Source organism: Chrysochloris asiatica, unplaced genomic scaffold (assembly GCF_000296735.1).
Source record: "Chrysochloris asiatica unplaced genomic scaffold, ChrAsi1.0 scaffold00378, whole genome shotgun sequence".
Taxonomy (NCBI): domain Eukaryota; kingdom Metazoa; phylum Chordata; class Mammalia; order Afrosoricida; family Chrysochloridae; genus Chrysochloris; species Chrysochloris asiatica.
In genome coordinates this window covers 1,841,122-1,848,183 of record NW_006408896.1, presented here as the reverse complement: position 1 = coordinate 1,848,183, position 7,062 = coordinate 1,841,122, and the positions used below count along the sequence as shown (strand labels likewise).

The window sequence follows — 7,062 nt, the reverse complement described above, 5'->3', positions numbered from 1 at the left end:
AGTTCTGTGCAGCCAGTAAGGAGCTCCACTCCAGGTTATAAAAGTAGACTTCTCCTTTGGGATAAAGTATTAGCAAGCACAGGTGGCTGTCTCAAGTACTAGACTCTTCAAATACATTATAAGTAATAAAGAAACCATGGTATGGTGCTGCAGGTCAGTTTAAATGAAAGGTCAGCAGTTCAAATCCACTAGCTGCTGTTTGGAAACCCTATACAGGGTTGTGATGAGTCAGAACTGACTCAACAGCACTTAAAACAAAAACAACAATAAATTCTGTCTTGAGGACGAATTATCGTTTATCTTCAAATAATGTGTGAGCCGTGCTCCATTGCTTGGGTACGTAAGGGTGTGGTTGCTTTCTGGCTCTGGTTGGAATGCCTATGATTGGCCACACACAGCCTGGGACAATGCTTTATCATCACTAAATGATCTCCTTCTCTTCCACCTTTGATAAGATACGCTCTAGTTTGGGAGCAAATTTCATCTTCGTTTTCCCCCCATGCCTCCCCAGTCAAACTGGAAACTGTCCAGTTTGAGGACATGGCTTAAAAGTGAGGTCAACAGAGTTGGTGGCTACATCAAAAGCTAGGTTAACCCCTCTCCTTGGTTTCTCTTAATTAAAAGTCAATACATAAAAAATGTTGTACTTAATCAGTTAGCACCCATTGCCCCCAGAGCTCCCTGGAGGCCTCTGCTAGCCTGCATCTCTGGGTGCTGGGATGCCTCTGGGGCCACCCACAGCCTAACGCTACAGGCCCTGTTCCCTGGAGCCTCTTTGCTGGGCCTGCATTCAGGGCCTTGCTGGCTCCACACTGGGGTGTGGTATGATTCTGAGAATCTAAAGGAGAGGTGTGAGCCTTCCCTCTCAAGGAGACTGGCATTTACCTGGTCTTTCCCAGGTGAACTAGAATAAGACACGTGATTCAAGGCTTCCATGGGAACTTGCTGGCTGATTGTGTGTAAGGCAGGCTTGTGGGCAGTGAATGATTGAATTCCACGTGTTTTATTGTTATTTGGCTGTTCTGACATTTCACAGTCCTCGCAGCTACTTGTGGCTCCATTTTAGAGCCGTCAGGGAAAGGACTGGGCTAGGATTTTCTGATGACAGAGATGGCTCATCCTGTCGATGGAAACTAGAGGGAAACTTCTCCTTGAACGCCCTCACCGATGGGTCCGTGTGTCTCCTCCTTGTCCTGGTCACAGGTTGCCAGTGGTTCCCCATCTCCTTGAGTTCACCCTGATTCCTGATGGTCCTGTGTGTGTCGGTGTAGAACTGTGCTCCGTAGGGCTCTCAATAGCTGATGTTTTGAGAGCAGATGGCCAGGTCTTTCTTCCAAGGCTCCTCTGGGTGGACATCGACCTCTACATTTTGGTTAGTAGCCGAGAGCTTAACCATTTGTACCATTTAGGGGTCACTGAGTGCCATCAAGTCAGTTCTCACTCACAGCGACCTTGTATAGAGTATCTGAGAGGCAGCTGGTAGGTTTGAAGCACCAACCTTCCAGTTAACAGCCCAGTGCTTCTCCTAAAACACCGTGCCAGAACCCTTGACTACAGGTAACCACCACCTTTAAAATGGCATGCAACCTGCTAAAAGCAAACGCCACAATTTCTCCAACTGTTCAGTAAGTATAAAGCCGTAGTGCAACCGCTAAACTCAAGAAGAAAAAAAACAAAAAAATACGCCGCATTAGTATTTCCTGGCTGCCCTTCCAATTCAATCCCATCTCTTTTGATTTATGCATTTCAAGATCCCACTAAGAGATGGAGCTCTCTCCTGCCCTTTAATCTCTGACTCCAAGTCAGACCAAGCCTTCACAGTAAACACAACACTTACAGCTAGAGAGTCAGAGTAATTGCATCAGTGGTCCAGCCCAAGTGTTTGGGGATCTGGGATGAATAAAGAAGAACATCTAGCAAACTGGTCCCCAGTGCTCCATTCCTGTTCTGGACTGAGTCCTGCTGTCTCATTTGCATGGCTTAGCTAAAGGAAGCCTGCGTTGGGTCTGTCTATAGTAACGCAAACAGTTTACCTGGGAAAACAGAGCAGGCGGGCACACAGTCCACTCTGCCTTGCTGTCATCACTGGAGCTTTTGTGGCTCCCGGGAACGCAGCAGCAGCCACTCCTCTGGACAGGGGTTGGGGGAGCCTCCCATGGGTGCTTACAGGATGCAGGGTGGGTGCTCAGAGCCCTGGGGGAGACTGGTGACCCCCACACTGTGAGAATGTGGATTTGTACCTAAGGGCCCCATCCCTACCTTCCGTGTTCTAGCTTCCCAAGGAACTCAGACAAAACTCATGGGCCTGTACTGGACGAGGCCACACATAGACCCTCTGAGTCCCCAGTCATCCACCTCATACCTAACAGAATCACTTGTCCCCACTGATGAAACAGCTCACTGAACGTCATTGGCTGAACTTCTCTCACCTTGTTGTTGTTGAGTTCCGTTGAGTCGTCCTCCCAGACAACAACTAAATTTGTTTTCTACATGACAACATCTTAACCCGACTCTAGGATGGGCCCACCTGGGGAGCTGAGCACAGCCTGCTGGTGTCCCTCTTACCTCACTTAGGACAGGACGGGCCCCTCACACAGAGCTGTGACAGAGGATGCAGGGACGGCTCTGGTGTGATGAGCACAGAAGCTAAAATTCCATGTGCTGGGCCCAGCTTCCTGAGCAGCACCATGAGGGGAGGTGCTGGGTGGAGCCACCATCTCAGTGTGCTTCCTACTTGTGTGTGCACAGAGCAGTCACCTGTTTACTACACAGACCAGCTACCTGTGTGTGCACAGAGCAGTCACCTGTGTACTCTACAGACTAGCTACCTGTGAGTACACAGAGCAGTCACCTGCATACTAAAGACCAGCTACCTGCTTGTGCACAGAGCAGACACCTGTTTACTACACAGACCAGCTACCTGTGTGTGCACAGACCAGATAGCTGTGAGAGGCACAGACCAGACCAGATGTATCTACCTATGTGTGCATCGATCAGTCACCTGCATATGCACAGAGCATCTACCTGTGCATTATACAGACCAGCTACCTGGGTATTATAGTGACCAGCTCTCTGTGTATTATATAGACAAGACACCTGCACATTATACAGACCAGCTACCTATGAGGTTTATAGACCAACTCCCTGTGTATTATACAGACCAGTTACCTATGGAGTGCACACACCAACTCCCTGTGAGGTGCACAGACCTGCAGGAACACCACCACCCTGAGCTTATTAGAAATGCAAATTCTCATTCTCCTTACCCAGACCTACTGAGTTAGAACCTGCATTTCAACAGGATTCCCAAATTGCCTGAGAAACTGGATCTGAGTCTAGGGATAATTAGAGCATTACCAAGGATAAGAGAGTCTTGGTGTAGCGCTATGGGATAAACACTGGACTGCTAACCACAAGGTCAGTGGTTCAAACCCACCTGCCACTCCTGGGAAACCCTGTACAGCAGAGGAGGGGACCATGTGGGCCTATGAACCCCGCCAAGGCAACCACAGTTCCAGCCATCACATTTGTTGTTGTCTGTTGTTTAGTGCCTTCAACTCGATTGCACCCTGTATAGGGTTTCCAAGGAGCGGCTGGTGAGTTCGAATCTCTGACATGGCAGTTCAAACCGACCTTACAGTCCAGCGCATTATCCCACATCAGGACTCCAGCCATCACGTTAGGGGTGAGTTAATTAAATGTTTAATCAAGTATACTGAGCTAATTTTTAAGTTGATAATTTTGTCTTGCTCACGAATTATTGTTACATAGTTTGACAGAAAAAAGTTTCCCCACCCCTGCTCTAGAGTCCTGGTGTGGCACTGCCAGATAATGCACTGGACTGCAAGGTCAATTTGAGCTGCAAGGTCAGCGGTTCAGATTCATCAGTTGTTCCTCGGAAACCCTATACAGGGTTGCTGTGGGTCAGAACAGGCTCGACGGTACTTAACGACAACAACCCCGTCTCTACAGGGTCACTATGAGGGGGAACCGACTAGCCTGCACTTTACAACAAGGCTAGAAGTGAGTCTTACCTAGAAGTGGACAGCGGTCTCTCTGTATGTGGGCAGACACACGTACATCAGCACGAAGTCTGACGGCAGAGAAGGTGCCCTGGCCATGGCCAACCAGCTCTTACACTCGCGGCAATACTTCATTCCACTCCATTCTCTGAGAAGTTTTGGTCACAACCCTCTAAATTGATTTTGTGACCTACTAATTGGTTGTGGCCCACAGTTGCACAAACCCTGCCCTAGAATTTCATTCTGACACTATGAATATATGGTTTTCCAGCCAAAGAAAAGAAAATTGTCAGATCAAATATTTTTAAGTATTAAATGCATCCAGGGGCAAAGAAGACCGCACCCAAAGAGGAGACCAGGGATACAGTTTCACCTGGAAGGCACCAGGGTGACCTTCAACTTCAGGCTCCATGGAAAACCTAGCATCTTCCCATGAGACTCCTATGGGGCCCTATTCTCAGTGAAAGCGTAAAACACAATTACCTGCAGAAGACATGAGGCAAAATGCTCGTCTCTAAACTAGTGCTGGGACCGTGGCTGGGGCAAATAGTGGGCAAGCTCAGCTGCTAACTGAGAAGTTGGAGGTTGGTGTCCGCCCAGAGGCACCTCAGAAGAAAGACCTGGAGATCTTCTTCCAAACAATCAGCCGCTGAAACAGCTACGGGGCACACGGAGTCACCTGAGTCTCAGTCCTTGTGGCAGCAACTGCTTCATTCTTGACAAGACGCCGCCCCATGACACGGGCTAACAGCCCAAATTCATACTGTTTGTGAGGAGTCCTGGTGTGGCGCTGCAGGTTAATGCGCTGGACCACAAGGTCAGCTTGAACTACAAGATCGGTGGTTCAAGCTCACCAGCCGCTCCTCAGAACCCATATACAGGGTCGCTATGAGTCGATGGCACTTATCAACAACAAACATACTATTGTGAAGTCTCCTGAGGAAGATACAGCTATTCAAAGGAAATAAATGTAACAACTAAATGTGGAAAATATAGTTGCTGCAATGAAGCATTCAATGACTGGATTTTATACCTAACCGGTTATTAGGTATGAAACAAAGTTTAGTTGTCTTTGAGGCTCAGTGGGTTAAGGATCAGGCTGCTAACAGAGGTCAGTTCAAACTCACCAGCCGCTATGAAGAAGAAAGATCAGGCTGTCTGCTCTTGTAAAGAAACCCTATGGGGCAGTTCTACTCTATCCTATAGGGCAGGGGGTGGCTGTTGTTCAGTACTGTCAAGCTGATACCGAGTCAGCAATCTTGTATAGGGTTTCTGAGGAGCAGCTGGGGAGCTTAATCCACCGACGTTGCAGTCCAGCACATGAACCTGCTACGTCACACCAGGACTCCATGGGGCAGGGGTGAAGAACCTTTATTCTGCCGAGGAACACTTGAATATTTATAACATCATCCGTGAGCCATACAAAATTATCAACTTATAAGTTAGCGTGCGACGCTCAGTCCTAGTGAACACCTGGATCCCAGAGCACCAGTCTGTCCTCTGGGAGAGTCTAGTTGTCACAACCTGGGCAGCGGGGGGAAGGGGGGCGTCAGGGAAACACTGATTCCTGCCGAGCCAAAACCAGGGGAGCTCACCATTTGCGGCCCTAAGCACTCTCCCAAGTCCAGCTGCTCGGAGAGAACTTCAGTCTTCTGGGCGACCCTTGTCAAGCAAGCTGGGACCTATGAGTGGAAAGGTGACCAAACCCAGAGAGGAGAAAGATGCTTTTAAGGCGGTTTTGTTTATTGATATTCTCCAAGATACAAAGTTCAGGAGAAAGATGAGGCTTTCTGCTCCCGAGACTATTTAAAGCCTAGGAAACCCTATACAGGGCCTCTATGACTCGGAACCAACTCGATGGCACAATATACAATAACAATATGCAAAGTTAACGTTCTGGATGACGCCCCCCTCCTCCGCACTCAGGAATACATTATGTTACGACTAGATTCCATCCAATCCGTGCTAAGTATCACGAAATCTTCTGCTGTCCGCTGAAGCAAGTTACCACAAAGAACATAGAGCCCGAAGCGCCTCAGCTGAAGGGTTGTGGTTGTATGCCGTGGAGTCGATTCCGACTCACAGCGACCCTGTAAATCTTTACGGGAGCAGAAAGCCTCATCTTTCTCCCTCGGAACATCTGGTAGTTTCGAACTGCTGACCTTGCGGTTCGCAGCCCGATTCGTAACCAGCTGAAGGGTATAGTTACCAAACTATACAGCCGGCCAGGCTACCACTTACAGCTGCAGGCCGATGGAAACAAATGTAACAACTAAATGTTGTTACACTGAAGGCACTTACACTCTGTTTAACCTCATCCCTGTGGGTCTTCCAGTGGCGGCCATTCAAGGAGATCAAACCAAGCTGTATTTGGCAATGGACAGTGAGGGATACTTGTACACCTCGGAACATTTCACTCCTGAGTGCAAATTCAAAGAATCGGTGTTTGAAAATTATGTGACGTGTTCATCGATGATACACGGTCAGCAGCGGTCAAGCCGAGGGTGGTATCTGGGTCTGAACAAAGGACAGATCATGAAAGGCAACCACGTGAAGAAGAATGAGCCTGCAGCTCACTCTCTGCCCAAACCACTGAAAGTGACCATGTACAAGGAGCCGTCCCTCCAGGACCTCACGGAATTCTCCCCATCTGGAAGTGGGACCCCCACCAAAGCAGAAGTATCTCCGGTGTGCTGAATGGAGGCAAATCCATGAGCCACAAAGAATCAGTGTAGCCAGTGAGAGCAAAACAAGGCCTCTGAAACAGAACCTTACCTCCAGGTGCTGTTAAATTCTTCTAAGCAGTCCTTCACCCAAAAGTTCAAATCTGTTTGTGATGTTTACCAAACAAACCTGCAGAGTCCACTATGGGTTCTGCTATTAGCCCATCATATTGTCCATTCTTAAAACCCCTAATTTAGATTGAGCTTGGGCCAAAGAATCCCAAGCATTAATGGTGAACTCAACCCGGGAGAAGGATGGTCTAATTTACTCATGATGTATCTCTCCTCTGCTTTGGGGGATGACAAACCAGAAACAT

General features: G+C 48.3%; 1 pseudogene; it reads left to right on the top strand.

Annotated features, from left to right (window-relative positions):
* Positions 1 to 5,706: 5,706 nt before the first annotated feature.
* Positions 5,707 to 6,757, top strand: LOC102839554 (annotated as a pseudogene).
* The last annotated feature ends 305 nt before the right edge of the window (positions 6,758 to 7,062 follow it).